Genomic DNA, 26,380 nt, shown 5'->3' with positions numbered 1-26,380 from the left:
AGTGTATATGTGTAGTACAGCTTTTGTATAGCACTGATATTTCTGCATTTTACTTAGATGTGGTTTTTCTGTTAAGGACCTAGGTAACACTACCCCCTGTGGGTGTATGAGGAGGCATACCCTATATAATTTTGGGGTAGAGACAGAGCATGGTACAGGAAATCAGAACTGAGAAGGTAGGCCTGTAAGCAGTTAGGAAGATAAGAAATGAGAATGGTTGATTCTCTTGGGTTCTTACTCTCAAAGATCTGGATGTCAAAGAGCTTAGAAGTGGTGAGGGGGAGGGTTTCTGCTCCAAGGAGCCTGCTGAGAGCCAGGCAGAGGTGTGTTGTAGGGGTTCTTAATTGTGAAGAATGGACCACATATTGTAAGCCAGGCTATAAAGCTATATGCCAGTCTCTGTTTGGATTTCTCTTTTGTTCTTACAAGTCATAAGGAAAAGTGACCTTGAATGTGCCAGCCTTGGCTAGTGAGACTTATGGGACAACTCCTGCCGGGGCCCACATTTGAGTTGCAGTATCAAAGGGGCAGCAATACCCAGTGTGGTCAATGTGGTTATGGCAGTGGTATTTGATAGAAAAATCTCCAAAGGGTAGATCAGCCAACAGTGGTTAGCCTCCTTATTTGTGATTAACAGTCATTTAGTTGGAGCATGGCCCATGGCTGGAGAGTTCAATATCCAACAGGAGATGGGCTAGAGAGCAGAGCTTGAGCAAATGGTCTAAAGGTCAGCACAGGACTCCAGTTCTAGGAAGCAGATGGCACACAAGCCACAAATCAGAGGGGAGAGGCACAGATCGTTGGAAGTGGCAGAAAGGATGGGGGCAAGGTTTCAACTCAATAGCTTCATGCAGAACATTCTAGAAAATCATTTGCCAATTCCAGACTCTACCTTCTAGTGGGAACAAAGCTGAGAGTTCCCCTTCACAGTCACTGGAAACTGCATAAGTTTCCTCCCTCCAACTCTTAGTGTTCTGAGAAGTTACATTCCAAAGGTGATGTGGGGCAGTAGTTTTCTGAGACATAGAGCCCCTGGGAACTATGAAGATATCTCAGGGATCAAGAACAGGTGGGGATGAAGATGGGAAGACAAATAAATAGGCAGGTTTCAGGGATTCATCACCTTGACTCCAAGAAGTTCCAGTGTTTTGATCAGGGCCTTGAAGAGAGTCTGGCAGAAATAGGCACTCAGTAAATCAATGAATTCATGGTTTAGATATTGCAGTTCTCTATACGTTTTAATTTGATTGAAGGATTCCACCAATAAAATTATAAGTATGAAAGTTACTGCTTTAGAATATTCTTAGAAGAAGACATCAGCCCCATATAGATAGACGGGCTAGAGCCAAGACTTGTTTGGGGGGGAAGTGGTTTCCTTCACTTAGGCTCGAAAGCCAACTTGGTTTCGAGGTTTAAAAAAAGTCATCAGATATACAGATGGCCAATAGGCACATGAAAAGATGTTCAACATCACTAATTATTAGAGAAATGCAAACCAAAACTACAGTGAGGGGCTTCCCTGGTGGTGCAGTGGTTGAGAGTCCGCCTGCCGATACAGGGGACACGGGTTCGTGCCCCGGTCTGGGAAGATCCCACATGCCGTGGAGCGGCTGGGCCCGTGAGCCATGGCCACTGAGCCTGCACGTCCGGAGCCTGTGCTTCTCAATGGGAGAGGCCACAACAGTGAGAGGCCCGAGTACCGCAAAAAAAAAAAAAAAGAATCCGCCTGCCAATGCAGGGGACACGGGTTCAAGCCCTGGTCCGGGAAGATCCCACATGCCGCGGAGCAACTAAGCCCATGTGCCACAACTACTGAGCCTGCACACCACAACTACTGAAGCCTGCTCACCTAGAGCCCGTGCTCTGCAACAAGAGAAGCCACCGCAATGAGAAGCCCGCACAGCACAACGAAGAGTAGCCGCCACTCGCTGCAACTAAAGAAAGCCCGTGCGCAACAACGAAGACCCGATGCAGCCAAATTAATTAATTAATTAATTAATTAATTTTAAAAAAACTACAATGAGGTACCACCTCACACCAGTTAGAATGGCCATGATTTAAATGTCTACAGATAACAAATGCTGGAGAGGGTGTGGAGAGAAGGAAACCCTCCTATTCTGTTGGTAGGAATGTAAATTGGTGCAGTCAGTATGGGGGTTCCTCAAAAAACTAAAAATAGAGTTGCCATATCACCCAGCAATCCCACTCCTGGGCATATATCCAGAGAAAACTCTAATTCAAAAGATACAGACACCTCAATATTCATAGCAGTACTATTTACAATAGCCAGGACATGGAAGCAACCTAAATGTCCATCAGCAGGGGAATGGATAAGGAAGATGTGGTACATATATACAATGGAATATTACTCAGCCATAAAAAGGAATGAAATAATGCCATTTGCAGTGACATGGATGGACCTAGGGATTGTCATACAGAGTGAAGTCAGAAAGAGAAAGACAAATATCATATAATATGGCTTATATGTGGAACTAGAAAAATGGTACAGATGAACTTATTTGCAAAGCAGAAATAGAGTTACAGATAGAAAAGAAATTTATGGTTACCAAGCGGGGATGGGGAGAGGGATGAACTGAGAGATTGGGATTGACATATATACACTACTTTATATAAAATCGATAATGAGAACCTACTGTATAGCACAGGGAACTCTACTCACTGCTCTGTGGTGACCTAAATGTGAAGGGAATCTAAAGAAAGAGTGGATATATGTATAACTGACCACTTTGCTATACAGCAAAAACTAACACAACATTGTAAAGCAACTATACTCCAATAAAAATTAATAATAAAAAAGAAACCATTAACAAAGTGAATATATATGCAAGCCATACATCTGATAAGGGGTTAATATCCAAATATATAAAGAACTCATATAACTCAATAGCAAAGAGCCAAATAACCCAATTAAAAAATGGCAAGGAACAGAATAGACATTTTTCCAAAGAAGATATACAAAAGGCTAACAGGTACACGAAAAGATGCTCAACCTCACTAGTCATTAGGGAAATGCAAATTAAACCACAATAAGATATCACCTCAGCCTGTTAGAATGGCCACCAACAAAAAGACAAGAGACAACAAATGCTGGAGCAGATGTAGAGAAAAGGGAACACTTGTGCACTGTTGGTGAAATTGTAAATTGATGCAGCCACTGTGGAAAACAGTACAGAGGTTTCTCAAAAAGTTGAAAATAGAACTATCATATGATCCAGCAATTTCCCTTCTGGGAATATATCTGAAGGAAATGAAAACACTATGTTGAAGAGATACCGAACCCCCATGTACATAGTAGCATTATTTATAATAGTCAAGACATGGAAACAACCTAAGTGTCCATGAATGGATGAATGGATAAAGAATTTATATTATATATACAATGGAATATTATTCAGCCATAAAAAGGTGAGGAAATCCTACCATTTGCACCAACATGGATAGACCTTGAAGGCATTATGCTAAGTGTAGTAAGTCAGACAGAGAAAGACAAATACTGTATGAGCTCACTTATATATGGAAACAGGAAAAAAGTAAACTCATAAAAAAGAGATCAGACATGTGGTTACCAGAGGTGGAGAGTGGGGGAAGAAGGAATTGGAGGAAGGCGGTCAAAAGGTACAAACTTCCAGCTATAAGACAAATAAGTCCTAGGGGTGTCGTGTACAACATGATAAAGATAATGAACATGGCTGTACATTATACATGAAAGTTGTTAAGAGAGGAAATCCTAAGAGTCCTCATCACAAGGAGAACATTTTTCTTCCTTTCTTTTTATTGTATCTACGTAAGATGATGGATGTTAGCTGAAACTATTGTGATAATCATTTCACAGTATATGTAAATCAAACCACTATGCTGTACACCTTAATCTTATACAGTGATGTATGTCAACTATTTCTCAATAAAACTGGAATAAAAAATTACCCAGTTAGAGGAAACAGGATGTTCTTGGATACTCTGTTAAAAAAGTTTTCAACGAGAATTCCAGAGCAGCCATGATGTTAAACAGATGTATTATTTTCCAGACTTAACGTAAGAAGGAAGTCATTGTACATATATACAAGATACTTTGTCTTAATATTGCCTTCCCCAGCAACATGGATGGACCTAGAGATTGTCATACTGAGTGAAGTAAGTCAGACAGAGAAAGACAAATACCATATGATATCACTTATATGTGGAATCTAAAAGATGGTACAAATGAACTTACATACAAAACAAACTTATGGTTACCAGGGAGGAAAGAGGGGGAGGGATAAATTGGGAGATTGGGATTGACACACTACCATATATAAAAGAGATAACTAATAAGGACCTATCATATAGCACAGGGAATTCTGCTCAATACTCTGTAATGACCTATATGGGAAAAGAATCTTAAAAAGAGTTGATATATGTGTATGTATAACTGATTAACTTTGCTGTACACCTGAAACTGACACAACATTGTAAATCAACTATAATACAAATTTGAAAAAAAGAATATATCACAAAATATTTATCCATTCTCTTAATAATAGACATTTGGGTTAGCTCAAGTGTGGGGTATTATGAATAAATATTTTTGAATATTTTTTAAAATATTGTTTTCCCAATAAAAATATAAATTTTAAAAAAAGAGTAGGGAGATAGGGAAACCCATGGAACAGAAGGGTGAGAGCAAAGAGAATGGGGCACTGACTCTCCTCTTTTGTCAGGCAGGACCAGCCAGCAAGGGAAACGCTGGCTTTGAAGGGCAGGGAGAGAATCTTCTGCCTTCAGAGACTCTTGGTTTCCTACTGTTGAGTCAACTCCAGGGAGAGTAGAGTGGAGAAGACTGAGTTAAAATCCTAGCTCCCTTCAACCATGGATGTCCTTAGGCAAATTAGTTAATCTGTCCAAGCATCAGTTTTATCTTCTATAAAATGGGAACAACTTCTATTACAGTTATTATGATTATTGTGAGGTTTACATAACATAATAAATTAACATATATGGCATAAAATAGATATTCTCTGAGTAGTTTTCTTTCTCTTTCCTTCCTAACTTTGTCCCCCTAAGTACCCCTCCCCACCACAATCCCCCACCTCAAATACTGGCTATAAGGCTGCTTCTAGCTCTATAATTTCAGGGTTTTAATTTCTAGAAAGCTATCTGCAAGGGACCTTTCTGCTTGCCTTCAGGGGTGTTCAACTATATACATAGGAAGCGGTGATGGAAATTTGTGTCAGCACAAACCCAGCAAAAGTGGCAGAGAATCAAACTTAGAACTCCTTTATATCAAAAAAGGAATTGTGAAAGGGCTGGGGCTGGGGAAGTTCTATCATAAATGACTGGTGGAAGCACTGAACAAATGACAGTAAGAATAGAGATTCATCTGGATCTCAATCAAATGCTGTCAGGACTCTTGTCCTCCATATTTTATTTCCATTTTTCTGCATATTGTGTCATTACCTTTCACCACAGATGGGTTTTCTTTGCTTGATGGAGATCCTGGCTATAGTTTCCAAGTTTCATAGCTTGTGGCTTCTTTTCACCACCTGAGAAAGACTGATCCACCCTCTCTCACTAGTGTCAAGAATAAAAACAGGGGACTCAGCTTGAGTGATTTGCTTGCCCTTGGTCTATTCAATTGTGACTTGAAATGTGGTTTGCAAGAACATGGTGATGTCCACTTAGAATAAGTGGATGGAGTTGGGATAAGAAGATTTCCCAGAAAAAAGGGAATTCTGTTTCTAGAATAAAACAGAAGGGTGCCAGACAGATAAAGCAATAGATGCCTTCTATAGGAAGTATAAATTCCACCAACAGTATGCTAGACTGATCACACTCAAGCTAGAATTTCTCAAACCAGTCTACACTCTGCAGGTAAGATGTCCTATCTGAATATTCATGGACTATCTTATAGGTAAATCTAAATTCCTGTGGTGCAATGTTCTAGGGATGTGTGTTATTTCCCTGGAGAGTGCTAGTCTAATCTAAGTGATAACTGAAGTAGATATATGTGAGACAGCCTGCCCCTGTGAGCCACATGGTTTTTTCTCACCAAAGGTGAATGGACCAGGGGCCACCGCTGAGCTGACCTGAGACTGGGCAACCTGTTTTCTCATCAGTGGTCTGTGAATTCATTCATTCATCGATCCATCAATTCAACAAATACTTATCAAGTGACAGGCACTGTTCTAGGCACCAGGTATGTAGTGTCTCTGCCTTCATGGACCTGACATTCAAATGGCAAGACAGATAATAAATAAATAGATGTTATGTCATAAGGAATGTAAAGCAAGGTAAGAGACAAAAGAGTGATTTGTATAGCCAGACTCTGGAAGAAAAGATGAGTGATCCGATTTTTGGAATTGTGCACTGGGATGCTGAGTCAGTGAGCTATGAAACCTTTGGTGGCCTTAAGATCTGAAACCTCCAGCCTGGGCCATGTGTGTCAGAAGTAAACAGAAAAACTCTCTAGGGAAAGGATGTGGAGAAAAGCAGAAGTGAGAGGGACAGGCAGCAACCCAGACATGGAGAGCTTCAGTTCCTGATTTCTCTGCCTCCAGCTCAGTTCCCAGGAAGCTGGCTAGATGTCCACCAGAAGTGGCTTTGTGCTGGCACTGGTTTGTGAGAGCTCTTGTGTGTATCTCTTCCCAACTCTGCATTCAGGGACATGACAATGTAGCTTGGAATTTACCACAGTGGGAATATTTACACCATGGAAATTGGCAAATGCTACAGAAGTGACCTTCGTAGCTGCACTCCCATCACCAAGCACAGAGCCTGGCGCACAATAGCCTTGGCAAGTATTCATATTTAGAATGTGTATATTTAATTATTGAATGATTCAATTGTTATCTGTAGATTACTCATAGCTAACACCAGAGGCTGTATGCTTATGTGCCAGGCATTGTGCCAAGCACAATGAAAATACATCTTCTCATTTAATCATATAACAACCCTGTGAGGTACAACCACTATCCTTGCTGTATAGATAAGGAAAGCAGAGGCACAGAGAGGTCAAATAAGTTCCTGAAGGCCATGAGCTAGTACGTGGCAGGACAGGGATGAATGAGTACAGTGAACAGTACCTTGTAGGCCGTCAACAACTTGGCCCAGCAGTGAACGGTAAAGAAGGGGGTCACGGGACATTGTGTGGCTCCGGTTCTCTGTGTGTGTATGATTCTAGCTGGGTCTGAGTTTTCCTAAATTAGCAGCCCCAGGGGAGCCTGGCTCCCGGCACCTCAGGCTGAACCTCGGGCTACCGGGTTTCTGAGGGTTCTGGATCTCCTCCCACCCCTGGAGCCCCAGGATATAGATGCTGCTCATCAAAGAGTTGTTTTCGTTTGGATGCAGCTACAACTGCCAGAGGCATTTGCCGGGGCTGGTCCGAGGTCTGGCAAGGGACTGTATGTGGCCAGACTTGAAAGCTGAGCAAACCTCAAAAACCCACTGGTTGGTAACCCCCTGGAACTGGCAGCAGGAAACCATCAGGCCTGGTCTGGCGTGGGTCTCTAGCCCAGCAGAAGTCAGGAATGGAAGCTTTCACCTCCTTAATGTCGTGAGTTCTCTCTCAGCAACCTGAGGTGCCCACAGTCCTGACAAGCACCCCACACACCTGTCTTATTTTCCTAGCTCAGCAAGAAGGCAGGCTGAGCCCGACAAGACTGGCAATGCCCCCATAGGCCCAGACTGCTCTGTGTGGACCCAGCCTATGCAGGGCCATATGGGAGGTGGTGGTGGGCAGGATGCAATTGTTCTGAGCCAGGGCAAGGGCTGTGGCATCAGTCAGGCCTGAGTACAAATCTTGCTAGCTGTGGGGTTACAGCGCCGAACGTCAAGTCTCCACGTCTCCGTCCTACTTCCCCCCAGCCCTCGCAAAATGGGGAGAAGCATACTTATCTCCCAGAGTGACTCTGAGACTATGTGAGATAATACTCTTATCAGAACCACACAAGTGTTATTATCATAACAGGTCTGTTTCCATCACAGATTAAGGCGTGGACTCTAGGAAATCACAGACTCCTAGAGAGTTAGTATATGGTGGCATCTTAGAAATGGCTCAGCCCAGCTTTGACATTTTATGGAGAAGGAAATTGAGGCCCAGAAAGTTTACACAGCTTATTAGACCAGCGCTGCAGCTGAAATCTAGCATCCCTGGGCTTTCTCACTCATCCAGGCATCATTCTCAGTTGGTGATAAGGCCTCAGCCGGGACTGAGCATTTGCACACTTTGGAGAGGGTGCTGGTTCTGTGTTGGGGCAGGGGGTGGGGGGGGTCTAGTGACCAGAATATCACCAGAGATGGAGCTCCGCATCCCTCCACATTCCTGGTGACAGCAGGGGCTCAATTATATGTTGGTTTAATTGAATCAATAACTTTGTATGCCCCTGAGAAAAAGCACGGGTTTCAGCACTAAACACAGCAATGCTCCAAACTCAGCCTTCCCTCTTTCTTTTTCTTGGGCATGCCCCAAGACTGAAGAATATATGCTCAGGCAGGCACTTAGGGTACAAAAGCACTTCTGCTGAAGGCAGCATGGAAAATTAGAAATGGCACTGGACTAGGCCCAGATGATCCAGGTTCAAACAGTGGCTTTGCTACCGTCTAGCTGGTTGAAATCAACCAAGTCACTGACTTTCTCTGAGCACCAGTTTTCTAATCTGCAAAGTGAACAATAATCCCTGCCTTGCCTACTTTACAGGGAAGGTCTCAAGATTCCATGAGATTCCTTCCTTCCCTCCAACATAACCAGCACGATTGGCAACCAGTGTGTAGTGGACTAGAGCCAGACCCCCTGGGTTCTAATCTAGTTCAAATACTTACCTAGTAGCCGCATGACCTTGGGCGTTACTTAGACTCTCTTGCCTCACTTTCCTCATCTGTAAAATGGGGATGATATTATTACCCCATAAGATGATGACTTAAGACTACAAGAATTCATGTGATATGTTTAGAACAGTGCCCGAGAGTAAGTGCTCAATCCAATGCCAGCCAGCTAGCTTAGAGAGTAAGTTTTTCCCAACTTAAATTCTCACATACGGGAAGCAGCCGCATAGCACAGGGAGGTCAGCTCGGTGCTTTGTGATCACCTGGAGGGGTGGGATAGGGGGGGTGGGAGGGAGGGAGATGCAAGAGGGAAGAGATATGGGAACATATGTATATGTGTAACTGATTCATTTTGTTGTAAAGCAGAAACTAACACACCATTGTAAAGCAATTATACTCCAATAAAGATGTTTAAAAAGAAATTCTCACATACACTTATTTGTTGTTTCCCTCATGGGTCCTTCCTAACCTGTGCTCTCCCACCTGACTCTCAGTCCATTGCCCAGTGAGCTCAGAACATCCCCAGACCAGCTGCTTCCAAATGCCCAGCAGAGACAGTAAGCAAGAGAATCCGATCAGGCCTTAGTTGCTCATACTTTTCACCCTCACCTTGCTGCCTGGTCTTGCACTGTCACTCAGATGCTCATCCGCCCCAGGGATACCTTTGCCACTGGGACCCTGGCCAACACATCGGTAGTGCCCCTTCTTTTGGCTCCAAAATTTTACTCTCTTAGTTCACACTCGTAACTTCTCAAATCAGAACCCCCTGTTGGGAGGCTGGGGGTTCTCCAGCCTCAGGTCCAGGGGATGCAAGGCTGATGCAAGGTTGAGCCCTCCTGGTGAGAACACTTGCTGTTCTCCAGCCTCAGGTCCAGGGGATGCAAGGTTGAGCTCTCCTGGTGAGAACCCTCGCTGTGCCCTTCTGCTGTGGTAACCTTGAGCAGGCTCTAACTTCCATCCTCCACACCCTGGGACTCTCAGGGATACAGGTTTGGGTTCATAGCAGCTTCCTTCCCCTCAACCCAGCAGCCAAAGTCTGGCAGGGAGGGGTGGCCTTGCTGTGCATTTCCCCAAGGCAAGCAGTGCCGGCTCCCCTTACTTCTGCGAGTCCAAGAGGACCCAGTGGTTCCTGCCAGAGCAGAGGTAGCCTCCTCTGAGGCCATGCTTGGCATGGTGAGTAGAATGGTGGCCCACCCAACAAATATGCCCACCCAACATATATGTCTACCTGGGACCTGTGAAAGTGTCCTTATTTGGAAAAAGGATCTTTGTAGCCATAATTAATTTAAGAATCTTGCAACAACATCGCCCTGGATTACCCAATGGACCCTAAATCCAATGACAAGTGTTTTATAGGAGACAGACAAGAAGAAGATGCAGACACACAGAGGCAGTGGTCATGTGAAGATGGATGCAGAGACTGAAGTGGTGCCGCCACAGCCAAGAAACACCTGGACCCCCAGAAGGTGGAAGAGGTGAGGAGGAGTCTCCTTTAGAGCCTCCGGAGAAATGGCGGCTGTGTGGACACCTTGATTTCAGACTTCTAGCCTCCAGACTCTGAGAGAATAATTTTTTTTTTTGTTGTGGTACGTGGGCCTCTCACTGTTGTGGCCTCTCCCGTTGTGGAGCACAGGCTCCGGACGCACAGGCTCAGCGGCCATGGCTCACTGGCCCAGCCGCTCCGCGGCATGTGGGATCTTCCCGGACCGGGGCACGAACCCGTGTCCCCTGCATCGGCAGGCGGAGTCTCAACCACTGCGCTACCAGGGAAGCCCAAGTTTTGCTGTTTTAAGCTACCCAGTTGGCAGTAATATTACAGCCAGCCTAGGACACTAATACCTGGTATCCACCCATACTAAGAAAAGGCCAGCTGGTTCCTGCATCCTGTTGTGTGGACATTTATTAAAAGTCTGCTCCCCAGTGCTGGACTGGGGATGCTGGGAAAGGACAAAGCATGCCTTGTGAAACACAGGGTGCTCCACGTGCAAATGTACCGCATTCGCTGTTCTGATGATTGATTTTACAGAATCTGACTCTTAAAGTTGGGTTGGGATTTTAGAAGTTGTTGGAGCTTAACCCTGAATTTCCCAAGTTCAGGCAGTAATAAGACTTAGCTTTAAATTGAGCCTTTTGTGCCAGGCCCTGGTGTCTCTGTTTTACAAGGGTTATTTCATGTAACCCTCATAACAACCAGAGGTATCTACCACTAAGATCCTTATGTGGGTGATGAGGAATTCAAGTGCAGAGAATCAGATAACTTGCCCCAAATTCCACGGTGAGTAAGTGCAGGAACCAGGCATCAAACCTGGGCCCCCTTGCCTAACCATCTGGCCATCTGAACACAATACCTCACCAGTCATTCAGCAAGAGCTTAGATACCAGTAGTGGAGCTAGGTGCTGGGGCCACAGGGATGAATACAATATAGTCCCTGTCCAGAAAACAGTGGGAGAGATAAAAATGTAAACAAAGTTTAATAATAGGATTGTCCAAGTTCTACTTGGATTGAAGGTGAGAAATGAGTCTAGAAATTGGGAGAAACGGATGTGGGCAAGCATTAAAGAGTTAAAAAGTTTATTCTGTAGGCAGGGCAGGGCCAGAGAGGGCTTTAGGTAGGGCTATAAGGTACCAGGGGGAGGTGCCTTCAAGGAGAGCTGGGAGGAAGGAGTCCAGAGAGAATCTTCTTTGACTCCGCCTGACTTGGTTCATCAGGATGGTCAGGGGTTAATAGTTCTTGGCTCGGGACATGGAAGCAACCTAAATGTCCATCAGCAGAGGAATAAAGAAGATGTGCTACATATATACAATGGAATATTAGCCATAAAAAAGGACGAAATAATGCCATTTGCAGCAACATGGATGAACCTAGAGACTGTCATACTGAATGAAGTAAGTCAGAGAGAGAAAAACAAATATATGATATTGCTTATATGTGGAATCTAAATAAAGGCTACAAATGAACTTATCTACAAAACAGAAATAGAGTTACAGATGTAGAAAATAAACTTATGGTCAAAGGGGGTGGGATAAGGGGGAGAAGGGATAAATTGGGAGATTGATATATATACACATTACTGTGTATAAAAGAGATAACTAATAAGGACCTACTGTATAGCACAGGGAACTCTACTCAATACTTTGTAGTGGCCTATATGGGAAAAGAATCTAAAATAGAGTGGATATAGGTGTATGTATAACTGATTCACTTTGCTGTACACCTGAAACTAACACAACATTGTAAATCAACTATACCCCAATAAAAATTAAAAAAAAAAAAAGAGTTCTTGCCTCTTCCTCCATGACCTGGTCGCTCACGCTTCCTTCACTCTGGGCCTAGGGAACCCACTGGCCTTTCTCTCTAGGCTCCTCCCAGTGTCCCAGCAAGTCCATAACTCGTCAGCTTTTCTTTTGGCCAGCCCCTTAATTCAACTCTTTTCTAACTGACCTGGTCTCTCAAATGGTATTCTCTTTGATGACTCGCTTTACAGTTCCTTCAACCTGGACCAAATGAGCATTCTTTCCAGTCTCCCATTTCCTACTCTTCTTTTTCTTGGTAACAAACTCTCAGCTGCTGTGCAGCTGCACTTAAGAAGTCATGAAATAGTTCACTGATTTTTATTGCCCACTCTTGATATGCAGAGCTCTGAGCTAGATACCATAGAGGAAGAGCAGATGTGGCTGTCTCCTCCATCTGACAAGGACCTTATCTTCTTCTTGTGTTAGCTCAGCACCTGACTTTTGGAAGCTGCTCAATATTTGTCAAATGAATGAGTAAATAGTTTCTGCCTTTAACGAGCTTGTTATCTAGTCAGGCAGAGAGGTACAGCAATGTCTTTCTCATCTGACATCACTGGGGAATAAAAACTCCTAGATAAACAAATTTCCAGATAAATGAAGCACATGCCTTTGAATACAAAATTATACTTATCTTAAACATTTTAGATGAGAATATTTAACTCCTTCTGTTCTTTTCTTCTTCTTTTTCAAAATTAATTAATTAATTAATTTGTGGCTGCGTTGGGTCTTCGTTTCTGCACGCGGGCTTTCTCTAGTTGTGGTGAATGGGGGCTACTCTTCTTTGCGGTGTGCAGGCTTCTCATTGTGACAGCTTCTCTTGCTGTGGAGCACAGGCTCTAGGCACGCGGGTTTCAGTAGTGCGGCATGCAGTCTCAGTAGTTGTGGCTCACGGGCTCTAGAGCCCATGCTCAGTAGTTGTGGCACCCTGGCTTAGTTGTTCCGCGGCATGTGAGATCTTCCCGGACTAGGGCTTGAACCCGTGTCCCCTGAATTGACAGGTGGATTCTTAACCACTGTGCCACCCTGGAAGTCCCTGTTCTTTTCTTCTTGTAGCAGGTAGGACTCTTTATGTTGCCAGTATTCTAATTTCAATTGGCTTTAATAATGAAAAGTATTTTCCTATCTGAATAGGAAGGGCTACACTTTTAGGTGTGGCTTGATCCAGGGTGCAGACAATGTGATCAAGATGTAGGTTTTTTTCTTTTTTTTTACTCTCTCCATTTCTGGTCTCTGTCTCCTAAACATTTGTTTCATTCTCAGACAGATTTTCCCTTTGAAGTAAAAGAGGGTGCCAGCAGCCCCCAGGGATACACTCTTCCTTATTCATTCATTCCTTAGTCCTTATTCACGTCAATCAGGAAGAGAGAAGTGTCTCTGGTACCTCTTATAGAAGGAGGCTTGTCTTTCCCTGAAGACTCCGAAAATGTCTCTGACTGGGTTATAGACCCATATCTGAATCCATCTGTAGCCAGAGACTTGGAATACTGTGGTTTCTTTGGGTCATTCAGGCCCACTCTTCAGGGTGGGGCCAATCACACCTTGACACCAGGACTGAGAACAGGGGAAGGTTATTCCCTCACAGGAAGTCAGAGAAGTGGGAAATGGATGCTGAGAACCGACCAATCAACGTCTACTACCTCCTTCCCTTCTTTCCCTTCTCTTTCTTTCTTACCTTCTTTCCGTCTCTCTTCTATGGCTACAAACATGAGAACACATTCCCTGCCCTTGAGGCCCTTCAGGGTGGGCAGGGAGTGACATGAGAGCAATAATTATAGCAATGGATGGATGCCAAAAAGAGGTTGAAGGGTGCAGAGAAGAAGAAAGGAGTTGCCCCGGGGAGGACACAGAAGGCTTTCCAGAACAGTTACAACTTGAGCTGATTTCGCAGATTGAGTAAGAGGTCACCAAATAGTTCAGAAGACACATGGCATTTCTATCAGAGGGAACATAAAATGCTAATGCAAATAGAAGTGAAGGATTGAGGTGAACCCCAAGAGGATCTGTGTGGCTAGAAGAGAGGTGAAGTGGGGCATGAAGAGAAAGGAGGGAACTAAGATAGACTAGATCGTCATTTGTCATCCACTGAACTGGGCATCGTTACGTATCACCTTATTTAATTCATAACCCAATGCATTATGTGATGGGATAAACTTATTTACGGCCATCCCTTCTCTTTTGCTCACTTAGTATCTTTTGCTATTCCTCCTTCTTATCTCTGAGAATAGAAAAGATAAACATGGCAGAGACAGATTTTTTAGGAGAAAAGGCAATGAGAACAGGAGAAAGATGACTCCTGAGAGGCTGTTTTCTGTGGCTGTGGTGAGGAGAAAGGGGTGTAGGTATAACTTAATGGAATAGGGAAGGCTGGTGAGAAGTTTCTGTTAAAGTAGAGGGTAAGAGACTCCCAGGAGTCTGGAGTGCTAGAGGAGAGGAGAGGAGAGGGCAAGGGATTTGATGTACTTCTGTGAGTGAATTTCTGAGCCCTGTATCAGTTATCGACTGCTGTGTAACTTAACAAACTTCCTCAAAACTTAGTGGCCTAAAACAACAATAAACATAAATCTCACAAAATTTCAGTAGGTCAGGGATTTGGGAGTGGCTTAGCAGGGTGGCTCTGGCTCCAGGTCCATCATGAGATGGCAGTCAAGGTGTTGGCTGGGCTGCATCCTCTGAAAGCATGAGGCCCAGAAGAGTCACTTTCACGATAACCCATTCACATGGCTATGGGCAGGAGCCCTCTGTTCCTCACCACATGGACCCTTCCACTGAGTATGACGTGGTAACTGGCTTTCCTGAGTGCATGACCCCACAGAGAGAAGATGGACACTGCAGTGTCAGAAGTCACAGTCCTTTCAGCAGTATCCAATCAGTTACACAGGTCAGTCCTATTTGGTGTGGGGAGAACATATGCAAGAACATGAACACCAGGAAGTGAGAATCACTGGGGCCTTCTTGGAGGCCAGCTACCAAGAGACACCCTTACATGTTGGAGGAAGACAGGAAGAAAGATTTTTTAAAAAGCCCACTCTGGGCTACATTCACTAAAAGTTTTGCTTCTCAGGAAGGGACTGAAGAATTTTGAGTCCTGGTTTATGTGCTCGTTTGGGTACTTTAAAAACTCATTTTATGGATGGAAAATATTACCCTAGGCCAATAGCCATCAAGGATGGGCTACTCTTGGGAACCCTCCTATACTGTTGGTGGGAATGTAAATCAGTGCAGCCACTAAGGAGAATAGTATGGACATTCCTTAAAAAACTAAAAATAGAGCTACCATATGATCCTGCAATCTCACTCCTGGGCATATATCTGGAGAAAAACATGGTTCGAAAGGATACATGTGCCCCAATGTTCATAGCGGCACTATTTACAATAGTCAAGACCTGGAAGCAACCTAAATGTCCACTGACAGATGAATGGATAAAGAAGATGTGGTACAAATATACAACGGAATATTACTCAGCCAAAAAGATATGAAATAATGCCATTTTGGGCAACGTGGATGGACCTGGAGATTATCATACTAAGTGAAGTAAGTCAGACAGAGAAAGACAAATATCATATGATATCACTTATATGATACAAATGAACTTATATATAAAACAGAAGCAGACTCACAGACTTAGAGAAGGAACTTATGGTTACCGGGGGGAAGAGTCAGGGGGAGGGATAGATTTGGAGTTTGGGATTGACATGTATACACTGCCACATTTAAAATAGATAACCAACAAGGACCTACTGTATAGCACAGGGAACACTGCTCAATACTCTGTAATAACCTAAATGGGAAAATAATTTGAAAAAGAATAGATACATGTACATGTATAACTGAAACACTTTGCTGTACACCTGAAACTAACATAACATTGTTAATCAACTATACTCCAGTATAAAATAAAAATTTAAAAAAAATTTAAAAAAAGGATTGGCTGCTCTTGGTCTACGCAAATCCCAAACCCATGTGGCTTCCACAGGGTGAAATTAAAATTAGGAAAATGTATTAAGAGGCTCTGCAATGATGGTTAACAATTAAACAGTAAGTGGATTACAGAACCCAAGTGTATCTTGCCCTCAAGTTCAAACTCATTCTGTTGTTCTGTCTATACTATTGTTTCTAAATTTCTATTTTTCTTGTTGTTTGTATTCATTCATTCAATGAATATTTACAAAATATAATAGCATACATTTTTCAAGGGAAAGAATTATTTCTTATTTATGCTGTCCCAACATCAAAAAACAATGTCTTGAACACAGTAGGTAATCAATATGTATTTGTTTATTAATTGCTTTAATTTTATTAGTAACAGTTCATTACCTATTAATGGTTACGAACAGGTAATGGTTAGTGGGAAGTATATCCTCAGTGTTCTGTCAGGAAAACAGAAGCTACCCTAGGTATTTCAGGGTGGAAAAGAATTTAATCTAGGGAGATAGAGGCTACACAGCCATTGGAAGGGCTGGGGGCAAGGATGGGGAGACTGGTGCTCACTGTTAAGGAATCTGTAAGTAAGTGTAGGAATCCCAGTCAGTCAACTCTTCCATGATCATGGCTGATCTTCAGGGAACCGGCATTTGCTTATTATCATGCAATATTCTTTGGAGGGCTAACAACTCAAGCAATAGATAGCTAAAGTCTGAAAAAGAATTATTAGTCTTATCTTCAAAAACATTAAATATTTTTAGCAGTCATTGTTATTCATAATGATAGTAATAGCAGAGTCATTCTGATTATGGGTTTCAGAATTCTAAAATCCTAGGTGTGAGTACCTGGTCTGTGACCTCAAGGAAGCTATTTAATTTCTCTACTTCTCAATTTCTCATCTGTAGGATGGGGATCATAGACTGTCCCTCATAGGCTTCTTGCGAAGATTAAATGAAGTCAAACATGTAAACTACTCAGAACAAGGCTGGGAACTCAATAAATACTTAAGCAGTGGAAACTATTGGTATCCAATATTGTGTTTGTGTGTGTGTGTGTGTGTGTGAAGTTGTGTATTTTATTCATCACCTGGGCAATTTGAAATTGCTGTTTCCCTCACTACCCCCACCATTCATTTCAAGGTGACATGAAAACTGGTGATAAGTCTAAACTGTTTTACCTCTTAATTGCCACATTATAGACTACAGTTGCCAAATAGAAAATACCAAACCATCTGATAAAGAAAACGGAGGTCACATGATTTCAGATCACTTCTTCACCAGATAGTTGGTTCGTTGCCCTCATCATGGCAGGGGAGCCATATGGCAGGTGATTAAGTCATCCCATTTTAGACTCTTTTCTCAGGAATGCTCTCAGCCAGTACGGTCTGCATTTTGATCGCCCCTTCTAGGTGCTCATGCCGTTATCAGCTGTCAGAAACCTTGAGTATCAACCTCTAATTCCTTCAAACCATGGCAGTACCAGCCCAGTGCCTGTAACAATACAGTCCCCTCTGGTTATGGTTCATGGCATCATTTCTTTAAAAACTGCCCTTTCAGAGATAATTGTCTTAAATGATGGGGTTCTCAAAAGTACGGCACTCTTGCACAGCAAGGTTATAATCAGCATCCTTCCCATCTTAATAGGTACTGGCCACTATCGTCAACCGGCCTCACTTGCTCCGTGGTTCACCCCATGAATTCTGGATAAGCCAGTAGTCAGTCTCAGTGCTGACACCCCACCCAGCCATGGAAGTAATGCGGTTTATGTAGGGCTTGTCACACTACTGCCATTTACAAACACCTCAGCACACATGACCTCATATGACACGTCCAGTTAGGAAGGGACATGGGATAAAGAAGAGAAGGGGGAAGAGTGGGAGACCTGAGTTTGGGAGAGGATCCAAAAGGCAATAGGAAAACCCCAGAGGCAGGAACCACAATCAAGGACTGGGGTGGGAGCTGGCCGGCTGGCTCCTGGGTGAACGCCCAGCCGGAGCTGGCACACCTACCGTCTTGTCAACAGTCTCCCTTTGGTGATTGTTTAAACCAGAGAATAGGAAACACAAACAAGCACTAAACATCTATAAAGGCTCTGAATGCTCACATCTGAATGATGAGCGTGGGTTTAGATACTCTTTTTTGCCAAATATTACAACAGAAAATGTAAACACTGGAACTTTTCTTCGGCCTCAGCTCTAGCTGCAGAGGATTCTGGGGCACCATTTTTTATAACTAACAGATGAAGAGCAGAGACTGTGGGCTTTGCTGGGTCCCTTAACTTAGTGTAATTATTTGGGGAATTTTAAAAATATTCCCATATATTAAACAGAGAGTAACTATTTCAACTGATTTTATGATGTTTCCCTTTGTTTATTCCACAAGAAACAGGCTCAGACCTTCACTGTTCCTGTCTTTCCCTGTGGGGACAGCAGCTCCATCAGGCACATGTCAGGTAGGCATGGGACACTGTGCTGCCCCAAGGAGAGCAGGGATTCATGGCCACACTCCTGAAAGGGCTATATCTAGGTCATCAGCACCCCAAAGCCACCACCTTGCATGTCCTTAGTTTTTGATATGGGCACTTGATCTTTTCTCAATCTTCTATAAAAATTATGCATTTGTAGATTTTTTTTTTGCTATTTCTATTAATACGTAAAACATTCTAACTTAAAGTAATGAGTGTGTTATGCAAACTTAAATTTAAATCAAGTTCACAAGCACCCTTTCATCGTCAGGCTGCAACCTCTAACCCTGAATAGAAGTTGCAGAGCTGGTACTGTTAACCACAACTCTGTCTCTTGTTAACTGTGTACTCGCGTTCTCTTCGACACTCTGTCAAGCTCAGTTTCTTCTTCTGTAGGCATAGAATAACCACCTCTATTTCCTGGAGTTGGTGTGAATATTACACAGATCACATATAAAGCACATAATGTGGTATTGGGTACATTGTGGATGCTCAGTAAATAATTAATCATTATCATTAACTAAAGGCAGAGTCAAGATTTGACCCCAGAGAAACTTAAAAAGCCCTCTGCTTTTTCCACTCTAGAACTTTGCCTCCCAGCTGAGTATGAGGTTCAGGATGTGGTTTTTCCCTGACAGGACAGGTAGGGAGATAAATGGAGCATCAAAGAGCAATGAGAGGAAGTATGGGCTAAGTGCCCAAATAAGAGTAGAAGAAGGAAGTACTAGAGGCACGTAGAGATGAGGGGAGGTGTCAGTTGGGCTTAAATTGAGATTTGACAAGCAGAGGAGGGAGAAGGGGCCTGCCTTCTTGTTTGCATTTATCTTCTTGGTTGACTGATAGCCTGGAGTCAGGTCTTCCTCTCAAATGAGGAGTTCAGATTCGGTTGAAGCCCTGGCTCTACACCCATCAGCTGTGTGAGCTCGGGGTCATCACCGTGACCTGGGTCTCAGTCTCCAGTTCTGTGAAACGAGGGCATGAGACTGTAAGGCTCCTCTCAATGCCACCTTGTCCTGGGAGAATGCTCTGTTCTCAGGTGCCCAGGACAGTACGCGCAGTGACTTTGTTTTACTTTGGCTTGTTGATTTTAAGTAAGAGAAACCCAATCAAAAGTAATTTAGAAGGGAGAAGGGAAGGTAGGGAGGGGTATAATACAAGAATATTGTATTTTACCCAAGAGGACCTCACTTTTACCCATGAGTGGAATGTATTCGGGCCTCATACCTGGAGAGACCCAAAGGGGATTCTCTCAATCTTTCTTTCACCTGCTATTTTGTCTCTTTTTCTTGCTACACATCTGCTCCCGTCTCTTATTTCTCTTTGCAGACAAGTCCTCTGCTTGCTCTTCAGCATACAAAGCCCCCCAACATGCAGCCCTCACCAAAATGCCTACCTTGGCTCCCAAGTTTACGGATTTCACAGCACAGTTCTTACAGCCCAGTAACTCAATTCGTGCCCAATTCCAAAATCTTGGGAAGGAAGTCTGACTGGCCCAGCTACAGTCACATGTCCTCCTTGTTCTTAGCAGCTGTGAGTAGTGATCCTACAGTGGAGGCCAGTCCCTTTCCTAGGCAGGGGTGTGGTAAGGGCAGGATGGGAAAGCCACTCTGGTACTCATCCTTTCTGGCATTTTGTCAAATTAGTTACATGTCTTCCACACCAGACTGGGAGTTCCTTGTCCATCTTTGCATCTCCTGTGCTGAACAAAGTATCTTAAGGATTCACAGTATTTGTGGAACTGAGATGATACACAATAAAAACAACATCTAATGTCCATTTATATCTTTATAGTTTACATTGTAGTTTTCCCACATGTGATCTCATTTGACCCTCAGGACAACTGTAAGCAAGAAGTATTATTATTACTTCCATTTTATGGTTGAGGAAAATGAGGCTAGCCCAAGGTCACGTTGCTATTAAGTGGTAGAATCAGGATTCAAGTTTAAATACCCTGGCTTGAAATTCCAGCATCCAACTGACTGATTGCTAAGGATCCTTCCGGTCCTAATATTAACCAGTCCAAGGAGATTAATATCTCTATGTTTTCAAAATCTCCCATATTCCTGTGCTTCTTGGTAATTATTTCCATCTCCTTCCCAATTTTAGCTTTGTATCACGATACAGCAAATAAGATGTTGCATTTTAAAAAGCCAGAACACATAGGGTCTCATTTTATTCATTGAAAATACATTTCATTTGAAAGCAGGAAGAGTGGAGAGGAGCTAGGAATCTCACAGTGAAAAGAGGAAGGTTCATAAAGTGCCGACTGGCTGTGTTTTTAATGAGAAGCATTAGACGCCGCTCTTGAGGCCATCTGGGATGGGGTCTGAGAATCTGGCTGAGGTTTCCAGTATAATTCTAGTCACAGGCTGTCACAGGCACCTGCATGAGCTGCCCTCTGTTGTTGAAATGTCAAGAATGCCTTTTATTTCTTTTACTGGCATAGGACATTCTTTTGGTGGACTTGTTAGTGTTTGTGTACATCCCCACCTAGGCATTCAGCTTTCATGCCTGGGGAGCCAACTCCCGGGGAACTGACATCTTTAGAGATGCCTTCTTGGAAGAACAATAATAAACATATTATCACTTATGGATTACCCTACCATGCATCAGGCAGGTAGTAAGCAGTTTACATAATAAGATTCATTTAATTCTCCCAGATAGCCTATGAGATAAGTAATATAATCCCCACTTTATAGATACGACTACTGAGGCTCAGAAAAGTAAAGAAAGATCCCACAGTTAATAAATAGCAGAACTGGCTTTTACCCCAGAGCTGGGTGGCTGCAAATGCCTGCTCTTAACCACTGGGTTCAGGGTCTTCTAAGCCTGGGTTGGATGCGTAGCCGCAACATGCTAGACATGAGCCCAATTTTGCCTTATTCCAAAGCCTGTGTTTCAAAGAGAACACTCTGATTTTACATACTTTGTATATTTGGGTTCTAATATAGTATTTTTTTTAAATCTCCAGTACTAAAAATATAATAACAATCATGATAACTTTGATACTCTCTCAACTCCATTGTCATTCAGAACTTCCTCCAATTGCCTCTCACCTCCACACCTGCCCATTTCCCCTTCCTCCTGGGCACCCAGCTAGTTCACCTCCCCAGGCCCTCCTTGCGTGACCGTGTGACTGAGTTCCGGCCAACATAGATATTTTTTATTATTTCACACTTGGCATCACCTTAAATTAAATATTTTGGAAGTCTCAGCAAAGAGTCTTATAGCCATATCTAGATTTGTTCTTCGCTCTGAGCCATTTCTTTGAAACTCTTTGGCCCTCTGGAGAGGCTAAAAATGTGAAACTTTTATTTTCCAACCTAGCAAGTCCTGGTTTCTCTAAATTTCCTGTGAATTCTGCTGTGAACAAAACAGGTCTTTCTTCAGCTCATCTCTTTGTTACAGCTGAAAACACCCAACTTACACTTTCACCATCTACTTGGATGTCTCTTTAGCCAGATCCGCTGATTAGTAATTTTCTATCTTTCAGGTTACCGTAGGCAACAGTTTGTCCATGGTTTTGTTACGGCATAACATGGGTCATCCTTTTTCCAGCCTGCTATACTAGCTCCCTCGATGGTTTTCCAGTCTCCGCTAATGATGTGCTCATCATTTTCCCAGTTTTTGCTAACAGCTTCCTCACCACATTTCCAGCTTCTCACTAGCCAGTCCCATTGTCAATGTCTTTGTTTTAGGTTTCTGTTATAGCTACATCTCACTTCCGGTAGGCATCAGTTATCTATTATTGTGTAAAAAACCAGAAAACTTACTGGCTTTAAAAAAAATAATGCTTAAAAAAAATTTCTTAAGATGTTATGGCTGGGCTGAGTGATTTTTCTGATCTGGGCTGGCAGGACTGGGGCTGGAGAATCGCTGATGCCCAGTCACGTATCTGGTGATAAGCTAGAACAATAGGACATTTGCAGCATCCAGCATGCTAGCCCAGGCTTCTAAACATGTAGGCTGGGTTCCAAAAGCAGCAATATCAATGTCATTAATTATCAGAGAAATGCAAATCAAAACTACAGTGAGGTATCACCTCACACCAGTCAGAATGGCCATCATCAAAAAGTCTACAAACAATAAATCCTGGAGAGGGTGTGGAGAAAACGGAACCCTATTACACTGTTGGTGGGAATGTAAATTGGTACAACCGCTATGGAGAACAGTATGGGGTTCCTTAAAAAAACTAAAAATAGAGCTACCATATGATCCAGCAATCCCAATCCTGGGCATATATATATCCGGAGGAAAGACCATGATTAGAAACGATACATGAACCCTAGTGTTCATTAAAGTACTATTTAAATAGCCAAGACATTGAAGCAACCTAAATGTCCATCAAAAGAAGAATGGATAAGGAAGATGTGGTACATATATACAATGGAATATTACTCAGCCATAAAAAAGAATGAAATAATGCCATTTGCAGCAACACGGATGGACCTAGAGATTATCATACTAAGTGAAGTAAGTCAGACAGAGAAAGACAAATATCATATGGTATCACTGATATGTGGAATCTAATTTTTTAAAAAATGATGCAAATGAACTTATTTACAAAACAGAAACAGACTTACAGATATCGAAAACAAACTTATGTTTACCAAAGGGAAAACATGGAGGGAAGGGATAAATCAGGAGCTTAGGATTAACATACACACACTACTATATATAAGATAGATAACCAACAAGGACCTACATACAGCACAGGGAACTCTACTTAATATTCTGTGATAACCTATATGAGAAAAGAATCTGAAAAAGAATGAATATATGTATATGTATAACTGAATCTCTTTGCTGTACACCTAAAACTAACACAACATTGTAAATCAACTATACTCCAATGAAATTAAAAAAAAAAAAAGCAGCAACAGAGGGCAAGCACTTTTCCATTATCTGTTTGCAGTTCATTTGTTAATTCCCAAATGGCCAAAGCAAGTCATGTAACCAAACCCAGATTCAAGCAGTGGAGAAATGAACTTGGTAGGGGCTGCAAAATACGTGGCCATTCTAAAAATGTATAATATAAGGTAAGCATTGTTTTGTGGAACTTTTATTTCTTGCATGTTTGAGGGAATGCTGGTTGTCTACTATGACAGATAATTTTGTGTGTGAGCTTGACTGGGCCACAGAGTGGCCAGATATTTGGTCAAACATTATTCTGGACATGTCTGCGAGGTTGTATCTGGATGAGATTAACATTTGAATGGTAAACTGAGTAAAGCAGATTGCCTTCTGTGATGGGCCTCATCCAATCAACTGAAGATCTAAATAGAAAAGAAAGGCTAAGAGGCCTTCTGCCTGATTGCCTTGAGACTAGAACTTACACCATTGGCTCTCCCGGTTCTCAGGCCTTCAGATTTGGACTGGAACTACACTACCAGCTCTCCTTGGTCTCAAGCGTGCCAACTGTAGATTTGGGGACTTCTTAGCCCTCATAATTTCATGAGCCAATTCCTTATAATTAATAAATCTCCTTATAAATATAAATGCATATATGTATCCTATTGGTTCAGTTCCTCTGGAGTACCCTGGCTAATGCACCTAGTATTCCTGGAGTAGTGGGCTGGGTAGAGGGAACCATTGCAACACAGATCAAGTTATTATTATACCCCAGGCACTGTTCTAAGTGCTTCACCTCTACTAACTCACTTAATTAACATACCAATCCTATGAAGTAGGCATTTTAAATTATATCTGTTTATAAAAACTGAATTGGAGGTACAGGTAAGGTAAGTAACTTACCCAAGGACACACAGCCTACAATGACAAAACTGGATTTGCACCCAGGGAATCTGGCTATAGAACTGGTAATCTAATGACTACACTTTACTGACTTTCTAAGAAGAAGAGGAAGTGGTGGAGGAAGAAGCAACAGATGGAGAAGTGGCAAAAGGAAAGGAGTTAAGGGATGATGTAAGAGAGGTCAACAGGGCCCAGATCATAATGAATCTGAAGTGGGCACTTTTGGGGGTGTCTGTACAGGTCACATAACCTCTTTAAGTGCTTCCTCCAACTATATGCTCTCAGGAGTTATGTATACACACTTTACCCCTTTCCCCTGATCCCCTTGGTTGAACTGGATCCAATCTGGGCCACTAATGGTCTTTCAGGAGTTTGGAATTGGGAGTGAGAGATTCCAGATTGGTCCAGACTGGAAGAAATAAACTCAGGAGCTGTGAGGGCCCAAGTCCTGCCCACCGTGTGGCCTTAAGAGACTGAGAAAAAGGATGTATAGATGCAAAGGAGAACAGAGAAGATGGAAGGCAGGTCTCCAAGATGCCCTCTGTTCTCGGTCCCAGCAGCTCCCCAGATTCCTGCTCTTTGACTCGATGAGGTTCCCCTGTTTCCATCATTTCCTGCTTACGTTAGGGCCCGTCAACTTGTGGTCCTTATAACCCAAAGTCTGAGCGATTCTGTACACCCAGAAAAAGAGTTTAAACTTGATATGAAGGTGATGGAAGCCCACAGAACGATGAAAAAGCAGGGAAGGTGAGTGGGGGGAGTTAAAACTGTTTTGTCTGGACCAAAGTGTGGAGGTTAGAGGGGGGCCGATTTGAGCTCAAACGAATGATGAAGTTCCTAACACTATCCAAAAACAGAGCCATTGGAACCCTAAATTGGGGGTCCCCTGGCCTGTGGGTGGCACAGGCCCAGAATAATCAACCACATGACAGAGGGAATTCAGACTTCAGGAGGAGGAGCTGGACGAGGTGATGACTTTCTGGGGATGCTTCCACCCTGCGGTTGTGTGCCTCTGTGACTCTGCATTGGGACCCCGGACATTTTTCAGGCAGGGCTTTGTTTCTGGTGAGGAAACAAAGTACCATCCGCCTAAGGGAACGTTGGTTTCAGTGGGAGAGGCTCTGTGGGGAGACAGCTGGCTTCCTAGGTCCCTGCACTATGAAGGCTGACACAGGAGCCAGGCCTTTCTTGTCTCAGTAAACGAGATTTCTTCACCCCTCCCCCCAACCCCGACCTGCCATGATGGGCCAGCCAGTTCCTTGGACATGTTAATGAGCTTCTCGCCAGGCGTGAGCCCCTCAAGGGCAACTATGCCTCTGAAAGTCTGGGGACTGGCTGCTGCTCCACATACCTCTGTCTGCGCCTCCTTCCTCTCCCCACCCCCTCCAGGAATAGAACTGGTGTTTCAGGTTCTGAAAATAGGAATTACTTATTAATAGTAATATTAATTATAATATTAATTATATTAATATTACATTATCGATTAATTATATCAATGTTATATTAATTAATTATATAAATGTTATATTAATAGTAATTATATTATTATAATTAATATTATATTTATATCAATGTAATTAATTAATTAATTATATCAATGTTATATTAATTATATCAATGATATATTAATTATATCAATGTTATATTAATATTAATCAATATTAATTATATTATTATAATTAATATTATAATTATATCAGTGTTATATTAATCACATCAATGACATATTAATATTAATTAATATTAATACAATATTAATGATATTATTAATATCATTAAGCTAATATTAATATCATATTAACTTATTATTAATAGTAAAGAAATCCAGAAAGCCTAAAGAACCTAGAAATTATTTAAAATCCTACCACTCAGAAATAAACCCCACTCACTTTTTGGGTGAATGTCTCTCAAATCTCTCTCTCACACACACATGCTAAAATTTAATAATCTCACCCTTGGAGCTGTTCTGTAAGCTGCTTTTTCACTTAATCACCTCTCCTGGACATGTTTTCATGTCGATCAACACAGACAGACCTGACTAGGCCCCCTCTTCTCCCTTCCTGATGGTTTTCCTGCTTCAGTTGGATTGTGTCAGCCCTCCTAGCCCAGCCAGCCCACCACTTCCCTCC

Source organism: Delphinus delphis, chromosome 1, assembly GCF_949987515.2.
Source record: "Delphinus delphis chromosome 1, mDelDel1.2, whole genome shotgun sequence".
NCBI classification, from domain to species: Eukaryota; Metazoa; Chordata; class Mammalia; order Artiodactyla; family Delphinidae; genus Delphinus; species Delphinus delphis.
The sequence above is the reverse complement of the archived record's forward strand: the minus strand, read 5'-3'. Positions refer to the sequence as shown.